Source organism: Canis lupus, chromosome 25, assembly GCF_048164855.1.
Source record: "Canis lupus baileyi chromosome 25, mCanLup2.hap1, whole genome shotgun sequence".
Lineage (NCBI taxonomy): Eukaryota > Metazoa > Chordata > Mammalia > Carnivora > Canidae > Canis > Canis lupus.
The window spans coordinates 44,621,340-44,641,211 of record NC_132862.1 but is presented as its reverse complement, the minus strand read 5'-3'; the positions used below and the strand labels follow the sequence as shown (position 1 = coordinate 44,641,211).

The 19,872-nt window shown below is 44.7% G+C and overlaps 1 protein-coding gene, 1 long non-coding RNA gene and 1 pseudogene across 44 annotated transcripts in view; 1 reads left to right on the top strand and 2 right to left on the bottom strand.

The window, feature by feature from the left end:
• The window catches only part of CACNA1C (calcium voltage-gated channel subunit alpha1 C), a 746,185-nt gene that overhangs the window by 488,237 nt on the left and 238,076 nt on the right, over window positions 1-19,872 (bottom strand). The gene's annotated exons all lie outside the window — the stretch shown is intronic.
• LOC140617710 (uncharacterized) overlaps window positions 1-19,872 on the bottom strand; it is a 50,838-nt gene that overhangs the window by 15,561 nt on the left and 15,405 nt on the right. The window contains exon 1 of one of the 3 annotated variants that reach the window (XR_012017898.1): window positions 13,787-14,308. The exons of 1 other annotated variant lie outside the window; for it this stretch is intronic. This is a non-coding gene — a long non-coding RNA (uncharacterized lncRNA). Of the gene's footprint in view, window positions 1-13,786; window positions 14,309-19,872 lie in introns of those variants that run through there. One more of the 3 variants, XR_012017899.1, reaches the window with a different exon arrangement.
• LOC140617708 (large ribosomal subunit protein P1 pseudogene) overlaps window positions 1,648-19,872 on the top strand; it is a 28,241-nt pseudogene continuing 10,016 nt past the window's right edge.

Sequence of the window (19,872 nt, the reverse complement as noted above, 5' to 3'; positions counted from 1 at the left end):
CCCTCGCTCAGGTCCAAGGGATAACATCTGGCAATTTTATTTACAGAAAACAAGGTTCCCATAGGACTCAGTTTCAGAGAGGTAAGAACTTCCCATTTCATCTGTAGATTTTTGATGTGAGCTCTGTCTTAATAACCAGATTTCTTCTCTTTCAGTTCTTGTTAATTATTTATGCTACTGTTGTTTGTATCTTAAAACACAAAGATAGTATTTGAAATATTGTTCTCCTTAGCTGCCTAGTTTCTGCCTTTTTAAGAAGATATTAGAATATAATCTAGCAGGCAAGGCAGGAATCTAGTCTTTATAATTCTCTTTGTGCAACACTACGTTAAGTGCTGAATAAATACTTTTTAATGATGCAGCAGCTGGAAGGGTTCCACACATTATCTTATTCATATTGAAGATATCCTGGCAAAGTGAACAATGTCTCACAGATGGAGAAACAAAAAGCAGAGAGGTGAGGTGACTTGTACAAGAGAAGGAAGCATATCAGAAAGGGAGGCCTGACAATCTGCACATTCTTCCATTTGGGGTGCTATTGGTCATTCATCTCAAAAAGCCACAACCTTAAAAATAAAAAGTTCTCCACTCCTACAAAATTTGGGCATGACCAAAAGCACTTTATAAATTTGATAGAAAAAAAAGAGCCCTCATCATTGATTGGCTCAGGGACACATCGTCCCTTTCAACCAAACATCAGAAGATTACTCTGTAAGCAAAAATACATTATCATCCCCATGTGCCAACAGCAGCAGTGGCATAGTGGTATGTACATGTGACCTCCTATCTCTGGACCCCAAGATGCTTTAGATTTAATTATCTCCAACATCTCCCTATTTGCTTATACGAAAGAAGCCAAGTTGCCTTTTCTTCATCAGGAAATCAATACCAAGTTATGCTGCTGCCCAAGATCCCAAAGTGAACCAACAAAAGATCTTGACCTCCAAAGTCATCTTCTAACACAAGATTCTATCCTTCCCTTAATATTAAAATACAATGTACCTGACCATCCCTGCTACTGCCATGAAGTGTCAGAACAGGTGTCTGGGAAGTTGAGAGCTCACCATGAAGGGAGGATGGGAAAGGCACTTCATTCTCTTTTCGACTTAAGTTTAAGAGAATGCTTGGATAACCAAGTTTAGGTGCTTGGCCAGGTGGATGAGAAGTGCAGGAGAGAGTTCTAGAATAAAAATGTGTGGCCCATTTACATACTGAAGGAGACTGGAAATCACACTTTTTCATCTAGGTCTCTTGAGACCAACCATGTTTATTATAATAAAAATTCCATTTCCAAGGTCTGAACACCATTGTGAAGGAGAATTACAAAGTGAAACTAACCAGGAGCATGGGGTCAGTTGCAAGAATCAACCAGCAGACAACAGGTTCAGTTTTTAATCCAACAACCAAGGCCAGCTGGCAATGAACTCTCACCTCTCTACCTGTCACAGTCCCTAACATTTGTAAGGCCCATCTCGAACATTACATTCAAATTGCTTTTCTCCCGATATCTCCCAAATGCAGTATTCCCTCCCTTCTTAAAGCCTTCAGAGGATTTTATGTGTACATCTTTTATGGGATGCATCACAATCTGAAAGGAGTTGTAGATACCTGTAAAGTAACCCAGAATGTACTTATGTATTATTTTGTATTCAACATTATTTATTGAGTTCTTGCTATAGGCTTTATCTAAACTCTTTAATAATACACAGAAGTTTCTTAAGGTATGGAAGCACAATTTATTCTTTTTTTTTTTTTTTTTACCTGACTAGCGACTAATACAGAACAGGCCTGTATTAATATATGTGGGGTAAAACTGAATTCAAAACCATCGGTAGTGCTGGAAAAACAACTCAGTAGAGAGGCAGGATAATAGGGGAGTTCAGATTGTGAACCTTGGAGTCAGACATGCCTGAGTCCAAATCCTAGATTAGTAACTTCTTAGCTTTGTGACCTTGGACAAGTTACTTAACCTCGTTTCCTTATCTGTGAAATGCAACCAGCAATACTTACCTCCCAGAATTAATGCAAAGGCTGGACAAAATGGTGTACGTAAAGCAGTTGGCACAGTACCCAGCCCAGTTGTCACTGTGGCTATTATACTTCCTGTATAATTCAACAAATGGATGGTAGGATTATCTACCACAGGAAGGGTGATGAATGTTAAGTCCAAAGGAACTGCACTATTGGCACACCTAGTTGGCAGCTCTCGGGGTCCCTGTTCAAAATGGCAAGGCTAGGATTCTTAGAGTCAGAAGGCATTGCTGGGCACCAGTATTCCTTCCAATATAGCCATTCAGCCCAGGAGCAGCTCATCCTTGACCATAACTGGTGTGTGCTATATTTTACACACCTCAGTGAGGCTGGGAATCCCCAAAGAAATCAACCTCAGAGATTGGTCAGGCCTGGCTGCTTCATTTCCCTTTTTCCAGAAATCCCAAGCTGAAAATAGAGGTTCAAACCCTGATAGTATCAGGGACACATTTTCCATACAGCTTCTCTTTGGAGAGGTAAGGAGAGGTGACTCTCCAATGGGACACCGTGATGTGGACAACACCATCTTGTACACTGTGAGTCCTGCAGAGCAAGGCAGGATGGCCCCTCGCCTTGACCAGTTTAAGAATTTAAAAATCACGTGCCTGTGAGTTGTTCATCAGTGTTTCCATGCATACCCATGCCATTACATAAGGACCATGACATTTCAGATCCCGGTGTCTAGGGTCCATTAAAAAGTAAATATCTCCTTTTAAATGGAGAGGCAGTGCATTTCTCCTTCATCCTTATTCTGACGGGTGCCTCCCTCCATTCAACTTTGCAGGTTCATTTCCAATAGGTTTATGTAACAAAACAGCTGAGTGATATATCAGAGGAGCTCTGGGTGTGGCTGTTGCTTAGATGGCATTGCATTTAGAGATTTCCAGTGAATGAGAAAGCACTCCATTTCAGAGCTGCCCACCTCTCGGGACAAGCTAATTGTACCTTAAGTTCAGAATGTCCACTTTTTCCAGGGCATGGGATCAGAAGTGAGCTGGCCTAATACTTAGTCAAAATGTGGCCCTTCATTGCACAAGATGTGCACTACAGTCCTCCACAAATGACCCATCCCCAAATATATTTGTGCCAACAATCAAGTCTGTGTGTGAAGTCTTGGACCCTAGAATATTAATATTTACATTGTGTTTTTCCTCCTAGAAAATATTTTCTCATCTCTGTCACTTAATCCTTGAAACAACTCCATGAAAACATTATTACTGCTTTCATTATTACTATGGTCCATTTTCCATTTGCAAATCAAAAAAGCAAAGCGTCTGTGTGTTAGAGGCTAAGTGTAGTGCCCATCCGCAGCAGAGCTGGAAATCTGACTCCATTTTACTGACTCAAACCCAATGTTTTTCTAAACCCAAACTTTCTGAAGAGAAATATCACCCTCTGAGTACTAGGGTATTTGATCTCACTGATTTATTCACTATTGTGTGTAATCAGACATAGTAAGACCAACCATCACTTTCTAAAATAACACTTGTTTTTCAATTTTAATTTCAAAATGTTTATCATAGACAATTGTTAAGAATCACAAATATTCAGAAAATAAATCATTTGTCATTTCATTCCCTGGAAGTGGCTTGTCATTAACCCTCTGATGTACATCCTCTTAGACCTCTCAAGATATGGTATATCCTATCTACACCTATATGAGATATAAATAGAGTTTATATGTTTTATGAAATTAAGGTCATATTATGGATACTATTCTATGTTTTTCCATTTAGTTCTCCATCAACATCTTCCCATGCCATTAAATATCCTTCCACCTTATCACTTGAATAGCTACATGGTGTTCCATCACATGGATGCATCCTAATGTAGCCAACTAATCCCCTAGAGACTGAAGAATAAGGGAGAACAATTCAATTATTTCAGGTTTGACTCTATTATGAATAGATGACAGTGAAATACTTGTAAATAGTCTTTGTGTGTATTTCTGATTATGTCCATTGGATAAAATCCTCTAAAATTCTTGGACCAAAAGGAATGAAGATTTTAAGGCTCTTGAATATTTTGAACAAACTGCCTCCAAAGTGAGTATAACCATTTCCACTGCCCAGCAGCTCTGCCTCCAAAACATGTCCCATTCATCCCAATGGGCAAATCATGTCCATCTACCTCACCTCTCCTGCTGGTACTAGGTACCAGCTTCCAGCCCTCCCAACTGGTCTCTCATACCCACCCCCATCCCCCACCAAGTCTATTTTCCAATCTACAGGAAGGTAATCTTTCAAAAACAATAAACACGTTACCCTCCCTGCTGTCATGATCTAGTCCCTGCCTACCCCTCCAACCTCCTCACTCATCACTGTCCTGGTCATTCACTGTGTGCCAGATTTCCTCTTCTGTTCCAGACACACACACCAAGCCTGGCCTGCCTCCTTTGTACTTGCTGTTCCCAGGACGCTTCTTCTGTTTCTTTGCAAGCCTAGCTCCTTTTGTTATCATGGCCCCAGAGGGGTCTTCCCTGGCCACTGATTTAGGTAACTCACTCCCTATCGTCATGCTATCCTGTCACTTTGCTTTGTGTCTCTTAGATTCCTTTTTCACAGCACCAATCATAACAGGAAGACTTCTTATTGATTTGCTTACTACTCTATGTTCTGTCTCCTTCTCCCCTTCCCCTCCCCCACCACGCACAGAAAATGTAAACTCTCTTGCTCACCACTGCACCACCAATGCCCATCCACATGCCCAAGCATCAGATGTTCTCAGTAAATACTTGCTGAGTAAATGAATGCACAGAAAAAAGTAGTTTTAGTATGACCCTAACCAAGCATAATATTAGAGCTAAATATAATGATATAATGTAAAACATTATCACCTGGTGTCTTCCAGAAACAGGGGGAAAAGCCAAGAGATGCCATAAATGATGGCAAGTCAAGACTGATGGATAACTCAGGCTGTGATGGCTCACCTGCATCACACAGATCCAGCAGAATCTAACCAGAAATTGAAACCGAAAACTGCATCCTTTAAAACTAATCTCAAAAAGAAAATGGAAATTTACCATAAGAAATTACAACATATAAGAAAACACCTGAAAGTGTATTATTCTCTCACATTATAGAGATATTTAAATTGTCTAGTTTAACCATTTACATCGACATGGATGGAACTGGAGGGTATGATGCTGAGTGAAATAAGTTGGTCGGAGAAAGACAATTATCACATGGTTTCACTCATATGAGAAATATAAGAAATAGTAAAAGGGACGATAAGAAAGGGTCCCTTAATTAGAAAGGGGAAAAATTAGGGAAAATTTAGAAAGGAAGACAAACAAAGGGTAGCAGAAGGGGAGGTGGGTGGGAGGTTGGGGTGATGGTGACGGGCACTAGGAGGGCACTTGATAGGATGAGCATGGGGTGTTATACTATATGTTGGCAAATTGAATTTAAATTTTAAAAAAGTTCTTAACACAAGAAAAATTAATAAATTGTCTAGTAAGCTACAGATAGGGTGATACAACTTGTTTTCATAATTTGAAGACGCGACATGTTATTAGAAACAAAAAAATGGAAAGCCTAGAGGTGAGACCTCTAGATTACAACAGCAGCTATGGCTATGCTGGTGAGGCTCGCAGCCACACCAGCACTGCTGCCTCCTGGGTGGACAGAGGCAAGGCTTGTGCCAACCGCCTTGTGCTGAGCCCCCACCAGGGAGCCAGCACTTCACCTGGCACTTGACATGTGTAACCACACTGCAGCCTCCCGACGACTCTCCGAGGCACTGCTATGCCCACTCTGACGGATCAGAACCTGGGCTCCCCTGAGATCACAGAACAAACTGATTGCATCACGATTCTGGCAGGTACCTATCCGACACATGCTTTTTCCAAAATGGTTCAGCTCACCCACAGCACAGTTTCAGAAATGGGGTGCCCAGATTCCCCTCGCCCTTTCCACCAGCAACTGCTGACTTGGGATGCAGGAGGCAAAGAGTCATTTCCTTCCACCTCTGAAGAGCAGGAAGCCCTTTCTACAGTCGCGAACCGCTTTCCCTGGATGTTTCTCTGTCAATGTCACCGTCTGGAGTTCATCCAGTGTCAGAGTCCTCGTCAAGGATAGCCACTCTCCTGGGCTCCCCTTGGCCCTGGGTCAGCAGGCCACACAGCGTGTCTTTCCTCTCCCTCCCAGGGCTCTGGGTCCGACAGCACCTCTGAAAATCCTTTTTGGATATAATCAAGCCCTCCGTGTGTGTGAAAGGAAATGTTTCCAGGGTTTCAGGTGCTCCAAAGAGAAATCCCCACAGTCATTGTAAAAGATTTGTTTCTTTCTCTAATCTGAATCATCATGAAGGAATAAAGCCAAGCCAATTTCAGGGAAGAAGGCTGGAGCCTTCCCTCTGGAAGTCTGATGGGAAACTCGATGTGAGTACTTCCACTTACAACTCCAGAGAGCGGCACAATCTTGAAATACTTGATTCTGGGTGTTTTTTTTTTTTTCCAATAAATGAACAACCACAACAAAATGCTTAGTTCCTAGTTGGTCTGATAAAATAGTAAGAAAAGAGTTTCCTGAATTGAGTAGTCAGCCCTGTTTGCTGGTCTCCCTGCCTCAGCGAGGCCCTCTGATGGGAGATAAAATGAGGGCAGGAGAGGGAGGAGAGCTTCTTCTGACATCACACCAAGAGAAGAGTAGAGCTAGGATAGAGACACGTGGAAGCTGTAAGGGACAGGCACAACGTGAAAAGTAAAGCAGTTCTGTGGGCTCTTTCCCTAATTCTCTGCGTAGCCCACAGAGGCACGTGAGCAATCTTCTATTGAGAAGTGTCCAAACCACGGTGCTCTCGGTGATCACAGAGGGCACAGCAATTCTGCAAAGAAGACTCCACCAGGCGGACTTTGAAAACAAATAGACACATATTTGCTGAGTTGGTTTAATCTGGCACAGGCTTACACTCAACCTTTACTCCCATATGTCAAGCACACAAATGCACATCACCAATTTTACCACTGACAGCTTCCCTCCCATGCCGAGAGTCTTGTTTTCCTTGAAAGGCAATTCCCAGAATGAAATATGGAGAGGTACATAACTCATCCAACGACTTTCAGGCTGCTAGACACTGACTAGTCAACCCATGGTCAGTAGCCACTGGATGATTAAAAACCAGTGATCAGATTCCTCTATGTGCAACCTACAGCTGATAAGAGAACCTCTCTGCCCCTCCTTTTTTTTCTGTTATAACAAAACAGATCTTCTTAAATATATTTCACATATTGCAGTAGCCTGGACATCAAATGTTTCCCAGAGTGAAATTAAATATAGCATTTTATTTGGAACAAGCCAGCCTAACTCGATTTTCCCCTTCCAGCATCGCCACATAGAGACCTTCCATTTGGCAGCTGAAAGATGTGCTCAGCTCTGAGCTGGACTTAGAACTTCCTTCCACAGTCTTACAATCCATCTGTTTCCTCTGCCCTAGTTCAAGAGCTTCAGAAGTCATGGAGGGGGCTGTCTGGTCCTCTGCCCCCGGGGGCCTGTCTTGAAGGTAAAATATCTTTCTCTTCTCAGTAGAGCCTCTCTAGGCTCCTTGTGACCACCATCCTGAACCACTGGAAACAACTTCCTAGAAAAGGCAAATGCCATGGAGCAGTCTGTCCTGGACAGAGGGAGTGGCTCACCTCTAGGATGTGGCTACACATTGCTCATTACTGCATGTTGCTCATGCTGACCCTCAAATGAGGGCAGGAGAACTAAGCAAATGTTACTACATGCCCACGGATGACTGTGCATCAGGAATATAAAGGTTATGAAGAAGCAAAGACTGTCAGCACAGGTGGGATGAGGGGCAACCTTGAGACCCCAGACCCAACATGCTCACTTTACAGATGCAGCCACTAGACCCAGAGAGGACATGGCACTCTTAAGGATCCCAGCAGCAGGCAGTAGCCCCTGTGGCTTCCAATATCTTGGGTCAAGGCTTGCCCAGGAACCTTGGGGAAGTTTAGGGGAGGACAAGCACCCAGGAGATGCCTCTAACGAGTGCGTTGTCAGCAGAGGCCTATGGTGAATTTTCGACGACAGCTGTCATTTCCTGGGGCCTGACAGGGTACCTGGCAACTCTTTAATTCCAAAAACAGCTGTGGCACAAAGAGATGTAAGCTCAGAATCAGGCCCCAGGCCCATGAACATCAAAGCTACAAGGTGAATCCAGTTTGTTTCTAACTCTGAACTCAACTATGCCATTTTGCCTCCCTATCCTATGACCTCCCTTAGCCCTCCCCAAAACAGAGCCATATCTAAGAAGCCAGATCAGGTCCAAATGAAAACCCTTGCTGCAAAGCTGTCTATCAAGTAAGATCCAAAGTGTGTGTGTGTGTGTGTGTGTGTGCATGTGCTCATCTACACACATGCAGGAAAAAGGACACATCTAAATACCAAGTGATTCCTAATTTTCTTCTTTATAAATTTCTGTTTTTCCAAAATATTAAAACAAACTGTTCTTACTAATCTGAAATTGAATTTTTAAAATTGTGGCCAAATACACAGAACATAAAATTTACCATCTTTACCATTTCCGAGTGTACAGTTCAGAGGCATTAGAGTACATTCTCATTACTGTGCCACCATCACCACCACCATCCCTCTTGAGAATATTTTTCATTTGGCAAGACAGAAACTCCATACCCATTCAACAATCGCTGCCCAGTTCTCTTCCCCAGCCCCTGAAAACCACCATTCTGCTTCCTGTCTCTAGATGCTCCATATAAGTGGAATCATATAGTATTTTTCCTTTTATGTCTGGGCTTATATCACCCCATGTAATGTCCTTGAGGTTCCTCTATGCCATAGTCTGTGTACACTCTCCTTCCTTTTTCCTGCACGTACATATACCATTCAACTGTCCACGGACACTTGCGTTGCTTCCACCATTGCTTTTTAGATTTATTTATTAAAGAGAGAGAGAGAGAGCATAAGTGAAGGGAGGGGCAGAAGGAGAGAAAGAATCACGGGCAGACTCCACACCCGGCAAAGAGCCCGATGCAGGACTCAATCCCAGGACCCTGAGATCACAACCTAGGCCAAAACCAAGAGTCAGACACTCAGCTGGGTCACCCAGGTGCCCCTTCTCCTGCTTTTGACTATTGTGAAGAATGCTATGAATATAGGTGTACAAATAACTTTTTTAAGCACCCAAACTTCTTAAATCCTGAAGGATATTTTCAGAATATGCTACTGTAGATTAAATATCAGGTTATGTCCTCTATTGGTCCCAGCCTGGGAAACAGAGCAAATTCTATGCTGTGGTCTGTACATTTTGCCTTCTGTCTCTAAACACCTTTAGAGTGGTTCTAAACCATTGGTTTAAAATGGTTTTCAACCCTGGCTATACATTAGAATCACCAGGGGTGCTTTTTGAAAATACTGATGTTCAGGCCCAGCTGAAGACATCTGAATCAGTCTCTGGGTTAGGCAGAGGATTTTTTTTTTTAAAGCTTCCCCTCTCCCCAGTTATTCTGCACGAGTGAGAATCGCTGCTATAAACCCTTTTCTTTGGGGGCCACTTCTCTTTATTTACAAAATCTCTGCCCTGCAAATAACTCCCTTTCTCCCAACAAAAGTGAAAGGGATTTGCTGGCCAGTCAACTACCCTAGTTGTTTGCCTGATTACATCTCAAGGAGAGACCCTCGATGCACAGCACTGCCTCCTCCCGTGAAAGCCTTTTATCTCTAATTGTGCGATAAGAGCCTGCCTCTTTCTTGGAAAGGAATGCCAACATGTATAAGCAGGTAAGAAGGTATTTCTGGGCTTACTCAGTCCTTACGGGAATTATAACCTAGTCCTTTTAAGGCAGCAGGGACAGGAAGAGAGAGAGACAAGGTGTGGTCCCAGGCCACATAAGGGCCAGATGGTGGACCTGTGGTTCCAGGTCCCAGGCCTGGAAGGAAGCTCCTGAGGAGGCTGGTTTCCTGGACTCGCTGGAGGAGATAGAGGACCTGGGCCATGCTCACATTCCTCTGACCCTAAAACACCCCCAGGGCCCTGGCCTCCCCCATTCTCACCCAGGACTCCCAGGTATATCCTCTGCTGTGTCCTGAGGACAGCCAGTGTGGCTTTGTCCGGTTCTATATTTGGCCACTTCCCCTCTGTAACCAGCACGCTAGAAGGCACCTCTGTGCTCTTGTGCTCTCTGATCGCTCAGTTCTTGACAACAGAGGCTGTTGCTGTAAAGGGGGGCATCGTGACTTCCCCAACAAGATGAGTTCTAAACATCGCTGTCGGAAGCTTCACAACCAAAGGTGGACATGAGAGTGGCCATGGCAGGACATCCACTAGAACGGTTTCTCTCTCTGCTGCTCCCCTCCAGAGCTTTCCTCTCCCAGCGAGCAGACCTGCGGCTCCAAGGCCCTTCACCACTCCGTGGGGCTCCTCCGCCTTTTTTGGGGAGAACCCTCCAATCAGGATATTGGAGGACATCCATGCTGCCATCACAGCAGCAGCTTCCTGCTGCCAAGGACTGCTCCACTGGAGACCCGGGAACGGGGCCCTTTCCTCTGCCCTGGCCTCCTCTGGAGCCTGCATGTAAAAGGTGGGGACATGTCTGGACGCCAATGGGCAGGTCAATTCTGTGGGGGGAGGAGGCTGCTCCTCCATCTACATGAAATGTTAACATAACAGAATGCCAAACAGTGCTGGAAGACAGGAATGACAGCAGGAGTTCAGAGGACAGATGAGTGTGAGCTGGAGAAGCCAGGGTGCTGCAGAGAGGCCACAGAGCACGGGGATTAGGGGGATGGAGATGCCGCAGCCAGGCCTCACAGGAAGGGAGAAGGTACTGTGCCCCAGGGGACAGGGCCCACCTGGGTGTGGCCAGGAGGAGCCAGCCCACCTCTAAACTCTCCTCTGCCCTCTCAGGCATGCTGGCCCCTCAACGTCATGAGCAGTAAGGTTAGCGGAGTACCTGGCCCAAGAGATAACCAGAATCCATCCTAAGAAGTGTGCAAGCTCATGCACGGGAACAGAGAGGAAGTGTGGAGGGGTAAGGAACACAGAGACCAAGGCTCTGAATAAAGCCACAGAACACCTACAAATAGCAGACTGAAGCAGAAGCTGGGGAACGTACACGGCTTGTCTCTGACATATCTCGGACCAGGGAGCCCAGAGTATGAATATGTCTATCTTGTGCAGCAAATCGTGGTGGGGCACCTACTGAGCATTAGCACTGATGAACTCCTAAACTGCCTCCATGTTTTCATGCCTCCTTCCTCCTGACTTCCCACTCAGAAGGTGTTCAGCTCCAGACCCAGAGGACACACTCCTCTGCAACATCAGGAAGGGACAGGAGGGGGGACACGGAACATTAATTGATCACCTCCTCAGTACCTCCTTTAGGTGGAGGTGAGATGGTTCTGCACGTTTTATGGGCAAAGAAACAGAAGCAGAGAATAGCAGAAATGGTGTTCAAATGAACCTCACTCATCAATAAATTATATTTGCTAACCAGAAGTGTCTGCCCGAGGATTAAGCCAGGCCTGCAGGAGTAGGGAAAGTGAGCCGGGCAGGAGGACTATTTAGTGGTGCCATCACTCAATTAAAGTGTATTGGTCACTGGGAGGGAGCTAACTCCTGAAGCCCTGGCCTGTGGTTGAGATCCATTTTTGAGCATATTTACATAAGAGAAGGAGCACAGTGTAACCAAAAGGGCATAAGGATGTGGACACATATGGATGGGCCTAGGTTCATTTTTAGCTCTGTAACTTTGGATTTCAGCTTTGTAACTGAGAAAAAAATAACTAAAGGAGTCAAAAGAATCCTGGTATTGTTATCCTGGTGATGCTCAACAATAGAAAACTATTAACTTTCTTAAGCTTCTATAACAATTATTCACAAATATATTTACCTAGAATAAAAACCCAATAAAACTTTTGAGTTGTCTGTTGAAACTGGCTGAGGTCACTTATTGATCATGTACTGATACGGAGCAATTTCCCAGGTACAGATAAGTTGGGGGGAAAGCAATACAGGGCAGAATGTGTAAGTGTTCCTGTCAGGGGTGAAGAAGTCAGTATACATCTGTATGTTCTCTGATGTGGAGGTCCCCTTGCAGGGACAGGCCCTGGAGGTGAGGAGCAAGGACAAGAGAAACTTTTCACAGTTATACCCTTTTGTGGATTTTTTATCTTGTACTACATGATTCTGCTACCTTTTAAAAAACACATAGAAGGCACGTGATGAGATGAGCACTGGTGTTATATGTTGGCAAACTGAATTTAAAAAAAGAAAAGAAGAGAAAGAGGGAAAAATAAATACTAAAAAAAGAAAGAGAATATAGAAACATGATTAACTTGGAAATGCAGTTCACTATAAACTGCACCTAGGCAAACAAATGGTTAATTTAAAACACTGTCATTTGCCTTATAAATGTGGCCCTTGTGGGGATGGTCAGTTGGAAGTCTGACCTGAGGGGCACACACTCTGCCCAGACCCCTCAATCTGGACTCCAGCCTGGCTGTTTCCATGGGGCTTCCCCAGCTGATGAGCTTGAGCATTAGAAGTACCCAGTTTGATGTAACTTTGCCTCATTCTTATTTATTGCCTACTATTACTTTCATCTATGTGTAGATTGCTTTCCTCTTCTGTTTCTGTTAGGTTTCTATAATAATAGTTAAATTTTCTTTTCCTTTTTGAAACCAAAAATATAAAAAATACATAGAATAATTTACTTAGAAGAACTCTGAGAAAAAAAAGAAATAAAGCTATTCCAAGGAGCTGAAAACTTTGGGCGAGCTGGCGGGAGTAAATAAGCGGTGGCATATTTCGTGGCCCAATGGAGAGGTAGTCGCCGAGGTCTCTATGTCCAGAGAACAGTCTGGGGCCACAAACAGGTGGTTCCAGGGAGTCCTGCCTCCATCGCTCATTACAGAGCCTTGCAGTGCCAACTTCAAGATGAGCCATCACAGCCAAGAGCCACCTCCCTGGAAACGACACTTCATAATGATTCTAAGTCTCTGGTTCCCATAGCACCTTTTATCCAAGGAGTGCAAGTGCTCGTGCACAACCACGAGGGCCCCAAAGCCACCAGCAAGTGAAGGGGGCAGTTCCCCGCATCTGTGAGGACCATGACCCTGAGGGGCCTGCAGGGTAAGCACCACCCAGCTCCCTGGGCCAAGGCTCCCAATTGAAGTCCTCACTTCCTGTGACCCCGAGGCAGTCTGGCCTCCCCATGTCTCAGTTTCCTTCTTTGCAATTTGAGAATAAGAACAATACTTATTTCACAAGCTTAGGGTGTAGATTAAATAACAGCCAGAGTAACAACTAACATGTATTGTTATTTTACGCCAGACACTGCGTTAAGCCACCTGACACATATTTATGTGACTATGATCCTTAATTTATACGAGAGGAATTGAGGCAAGAGAGGTTCAGGAAGCCTCCCACATGACAGAACTGGTGAGGGGAGCCCCAGAACCTGTCACACACACTACTGCTCAGCAGGTTGCCAAGGAGGCCCACCCAGAAATGGAAACACTGAGGCACAGAGCAGCTGCCCACTCTGCCACGCTTTCTCCCATATGACCTTGAGGTCCTAGACAGCGACCTCTATCAGCTGATGTCAGGCAAGCCAAGACAAGAGAGCACAGTGGAGTCACTGCTTCTCAGCCTGAGGGCCAGGGGTGCAGGCAGTCCCTGGCGGATTGGAGGCCTCTGGTCCCCTTGACACTGGCAACAACCTCCCCCCTCTTCAGGACCCAGCATCCAGGGCCTTCTTGACCAACCGCAGAGAAGGTGCTAGACAAACCTGCACAGATCCCAAGGTACCTGCAACAGGAGAAAACTGGTTACTGTTCAAAAGCCTGTGGCTGCCACTTAAAAATGTAAAGAAGGGATGGCCCAACGAAAGGAGGGGCCGCCCGGAGCCAGCAGGCCCATCTGTAAACAGAGAGTACGTTAGGAATGTGTAAGCAGCGCCATAAATCCCTTTCAGCTGCCTCCCGTCCTCCCTCACGGACAGGGCCCCCTGTCCCGGAGGCCTCGGGCAGGAGGGGAGTTTGGCGGCCGCCTCTGATGGCCACAAAGATAGCGCCTCGCGGAGTGGCTGTCACCGAGCACCGCACCGGGTAAAACAGACACACAGGGAGCTTCACTCATTAACATTGGCGTTGCCATGACAATGAGCTGTTGCCAGGTAGCAGAGAACTAGGAGAAGAGTGAGAATTAGCAAAGCCTAAAAATAAAGCCGTTATGTTTCTTCCCCCGTCTAGATGTCCATGTGTAACAGGCAATAATCTCGCCTCCGCCTCCGCCCTGCCCTCTCCCCAGCCGGCCCCGTGGCGGCTCCCGCCCCGCCAGTCCCACGAGCCCCACAAGGCAGGGGTGCCCCTCCCGGGCAGGGCTCACACCAGAAGGCCCAGCTGACAGGCAGCACCGAGAAAGCGCAAAAGCCAGGATGCACGCTCCCCTCCTTGCGAGGTCAGCCTGGCCTCCAGACCGAAGCTGGGCCCACCCCCAGTGGCCACATACTCACCCGGCCAGACTCCTGGGCTCAGAAAGAGTGGGAAGTGGCAGGTGCCCTGGCCTAACTGATCATTTTTTCTCTTGTAACAAAACACCTGAGTCAGCCTCAGCCCCCGAGGTGTCTGTGGAAGTCAGGGGCCTGGGCCGGGAAGCCGGAGTGTGGTTCGTGGTTGCCCTGATAACTGTGATACCACAACAAGGGCCATCGTGATACTAATGCCAAAAGGTAAGAGAGTGTTCTGATAAAACTCATGGAGCAATTTGTAAACATCTCCCAGGGACGCCCGGGCAGTGGAATTATTTTCAGGGTCTTCCGGTCTGGTTCTGATATCGGAGGAGAAAATGCACGTGTCTGACGGTTACATGTTTCCTTTGTTCATCTCTCCCCAAGAGCCACAAAGACAGAAATCACATCTGGCTATTTGCCCTCATAACCTGAGTGTCTGCTGTCATCCCAGACACACAGTCAGCACACAACAAACAAGGAGCACCGCCTCAAACACGGCAGACAGCATTCTGCGTAAATGGCAAAGATATCAACAGTAATAATACCTGACCTATATAAAACACCTCTCTTTCTAAAATTCTAAGCTCTGCCTTCTAAGAACTAAATCCTACTTTCTATCCAGGTCTCTAGTCTCAAAAAAATGGTTCATCACATATACAGGTATATTGTGCTCTAAGCAGATCAGAGAAATTAAAATCCAGAATTTTGTTAGCAATGATTTCCTTTACTAGTAATTATAATAAGATTTCCTCAAATGTAGACCTGCCTAATGTCTTTAAAGTATAATTTCTTTAATGTAGTGTGTGCTAATTTGAATCTCTACTTTGAGTGAAGCCAGCAGCAATGACTAAATTTGTGGTTTCTCTCCTTCTACCAGACTCACCCTTGAGTTATCTCCCTCTACCATGGCTGATGTGCACTCAACAAATGCAAACAGTAGCTAATTTTAATATTAGTGCACGAAGTACGCACTTAAGAAACTAGAGTCATTATTTCTCTCACCATCACACCATAAAAATATATAACCCAGAACGGAACATAAACATTATTTCTTGGTTCTTCAACTGTTCTGGATTATCCAGTCATTCATCCAAATGCCAGTTCCTGCCTCTGGTCCCCCCAAAGCTCGTGCAAATAATATAAAAGTAGCAGATAGAATGACAAGTAAAGGAAGGAGCAGAACAACTGGGGATTTGAGAGCAAGCCCCATCAATCATCCCACGCCCCATCCCAACCTCCAAGCAAGGCCAAACCTGTATGAATTAATTTATGCTCTTGAGAGAATGAGAATCAGCAGGTGAAGTCCTACCAAATAAGTAATAGTGATGCACATGATGGCTGTATCTCAACAGGACTCCAGAGAGGTTCATATTCTTACAAACCTACAGCAACAGTAGCCATCAAGCCTGCTTTCAGCATTGCCTCTAGAGAAGTTAAAGTTCACGGACATGTTCCTTCTCTTCCAAAGTCTCAGACACCCCCAGACCTCTACTAGAGGGACCATGTATTCACAGGGCCTGATGTTCTCATAACCAGGCACAGCCCAGACCAATCTGAAAATGCTCCTGGAGCATGTTTTCTACAAGCGTGGTTTCTACAGTAGAGCTCTTCTGAAAACTTTATGATCCCTTCTACTAAAAGGTACACGAGAGATGGCTCTCCCCATCACTATGCAACGATGTTGCTACATAAGATCCCAGCTTGTCCTCATTACCCATCCATATACCTTCTTCCTTCTCTATGGCACAAAATACCCAGTTACAGCTGCAGATTCCAATGGGAAGGGGTTACTCAACAGATGGAGGTGAAAAATAGATGTTGAATGACTGAATCGGCAAATGAAAAAGCTAGCCTAATGCTTTTCCCCTAAGACACTCAGATTATTGGGATGCTTCCAAAAGGAGAACCTTGGGCTCAGTTCTCCGAGATCCCACCAGTCTAAGGTTGATCGTGTTTGCCCATTACTGTCTTTGAGATCATATGCCCCAGTACCAAATGTCATCACCAGCCCTGTGAGAACTGGGTTTGGATCCATTCCCAACCCTGAATCACCTCACTCTACATCATTTCCCCAGACTTCAGAATCAAGGCACCCCCACCAATCCTAGGCTTCCTCATAGGGAAGGGAAGCAAGGCAAGCTACCTGAACACCCTCAAAGAAAGACAGCATAAATCTGAATGCTGTTATTAGCAATATTGCCATCACTTCACTTGGGACATTCTTTCACATGTCACTACTTCTTCCTGCCCTAAAGAGTTCATATTTTCCACCATGGCCCCGGTGAAGTGAATCTCTAATGATGACCCTAATGAAGCTGCTGAAACATAGGTAGACGTCGACTCTGTACTAGCCACTCCTCCCAGATGTTCTGTTGCAAAAACAGTCTGATAAAAATAAAATCACGCCAAGCTGAAGATCAGATTCCTCTCCCTGCCCTTCCTTCCTTCCTGCAACAGATAAACTTGTTTTCTTACTTTGCATTTGCCATTTTTAGAAACAAGTTAGAAGTAAAATGCAAGCCTCTCCTGGAGGAAAGGATAAGGGTATCAGTCTCTCTCTCTCTCTCCCCACTCTCTTCTCTCTCTGTCTCCTCTCTGGCATGTGTTACTAAATTTTATATAGCTTGACTTGCTGCATCTCTGATATGAGCTGCTTATACACAACATAACCAGACACATATTTTTAAGAGTATGCATCACTTAAAATAACTGGATTTTAAGCCTTCTGATTTGAGGTGAGAATGTGGTTGGAGGACTGCATGGGTCTTGGCTCTTGAGAAAGCAAGGCAATTAGTGTTTTTAAAGAAATGTAGGAGTAACCCTTCAGGAGGCCACTGACAGAAATATAGAAAAATCGGACTTGCTTTTTGCCCCACCAGACCCCCTTGGAAAGTACAAATATCCTTTCATGGATGGTTTCCAGAGATGAGTTTTCTGAAGCTCAACGCAGTTATTTTAAACGTCAGCTCCTTAAACTGTATTTCTAAAATATAATTAGCAAATCTTTATTCTTGGCCAAACAACTGCTAATAGAACACTGTGTGTATGGTGGCACAAGCCAGTTAAGAATCTTATAAAACAATGCCCAAAATACAGAGTGACACAGACACCCTTCTTTCTGCCTCTGTCTCTTTCTCTCTCTCTCTCTCTCATACAAGTACGCACACAGATGGAACACCATTTGTCTTCCCAGAGCCATCAAATTTCGGGCACATGATGACTCCTCCCAGTGAATTTCTTATTATTACAACCATTAACAGACCACTTCCAACTGTTTGTTCATGAGGATTATTGGTATTTGGTCTTTTTTTTTTTTTTTGAAACATACTGGAATATAGAATGGATACTTACAAAATTTTTAAAGGTATTTGATTACTGTTTTCATGAAAACAATTCTAACAAGAATATACCTCACCCTAACCAAGACTTCAGTGGGGTATAGTATGATTGGTTACTTCTTCCTGGAAGCCATTAGGACCAGGGAGTAATATTTAAAAATCACCCACCTGTCAGAATGGATATTACCAGCCAATAGAGCTGGCCTAGGGCTCTGGAGCCCTTTGCCCTACTCGGTGTACATCTTCTATTTACTGGCTGTAGGGGAAGGCCAGGACTCCGAGGCAGGGGCCCAGGTGGTGGCGGCACTTGGATGAGAGTAACTCAAATGCTCAGAATAGTTGGAATAAGAATCACGTTTCTCCATTATTTCTATGGTGGGGGGAGGGGAGCGGGGAGTACTCAGGCCCTAAGTTAGACCTCAGGTCAAACGAGAGGGAACCCCCAAATAACCAACCAACAACAAAAAGAAACCCAAAACCAAGGTATTTATTATGGTGGGAAACAATTTTTTTTTTTCTGGGGCGGGGTAAGGAGAGGTTTAAGATAAGCTGACTTCTTTGGCTTACTCATCCCGGGGGTTCCAGTTTGGGCTGATCTTCTGCTACTAGGTATGATAAGTAAAAACTGATCATAACATACTAAGACACCTCCATATTAGTTGGTAAATAGCCATTTCCCTGAGTTTCCAAATGCCCTGCACCACCCAGGCCCCCTTCCTCAGGCCTCCTGGATCTTCCCTTGAATCCACTAAACAGAGGGTTTATGCCAGGCAGGGCAGAAGACTCCAGAACCCTGCAGCTGCTCTCCTGGCCAGGGGTATCCATTCTGATGAGTGCTGCCGGACCAGCTATTAATAACATGTGCAGTCCTAGTCATGGTCTTGCCTTAAGACTATCTCAGCTGACATAGCTCTCCTAGCCAAACCCATGGTGACCTATCCAGCACGCGTCATCTCCCCTCTTGTGAACAGTGCTCTATCTAGCTGTTTATTTGAATTATGTCGTGTGTGTGTGTTTTCAATGTGCATGTCTTCTCATTCCTCTCAGACGTAGAGATAGGAGGCTGGCATCATACAATGTTTTATGTGTCTTGGCTTACCACTTTATATTTAACACAGTACCTGGTGCATTGCAGACACTTAAGGATTGTTCATTGGAAAAGACTTCTAAGGTCTGACATTCCAACAGCCATGGCCTTTAAGTTTATTCCCATCCTAATCAAGCCCTGCTGGTCTAGTCCCCTCCATGAAAACTTCTCCGGAATCTCCCCCTAAGTGATTCTGTGTTCTTTAATCCCTAATGAATCAAAAGACCATGCTGTACACTCCAACACCTAATTTAACCGTACACCACCTTATGTTATGTTCCTTACGAGAAAGTTCAATTCTTGTTGTTTGTCTTATCACCTCAACTAGATTATAGATTCTTTGAAGACAAGGACCACGTGGGAAAAGGTACATTTTGGTAATCCATTTCTGAAAGTCAGATGTTCTGTGGAAAATGGTAACTTATTTCCCATTATTTTAAATAGGAAAAATTACAATGTGTTGCATTACATCAACCCCAAACCAAAATATGTTATAATGTATTTCCTAAAATGTAAGCAAAGAACAGCACATAACTATCATATAAACGATCACATTAGGATGTAAAGTGTTTAAAATAGCACTTCCTGACCTCTCAGTTGAATGTGCAGAAGCCTGTTCACCTGGTTTCTCCCAGAGCTTTAAAAGGGCCCAAATAGATGACCTCCTTCTAAGAAGGTTGGCAGTCAGGAAAAGGGAAAGGAAGAGTGTGTTGGGGGTTGCAAAAGCAATGTGGTCCACCTCACTATTAAACTGGCTTTGCAAATCCTCCAACACATGTGGCCAAGACTCCTCCCCTGGGGAAGGGATGAATGTTCCTTTGATGTAGTCACATGCCTCTCTTAGCCCCCAAAACAGCCACAAAGTACATCTCCTTTGTAGACACTCAGCGAGCTCTACAAAACACCTACAAATATTTACCGTGTACTACAAACTGTAT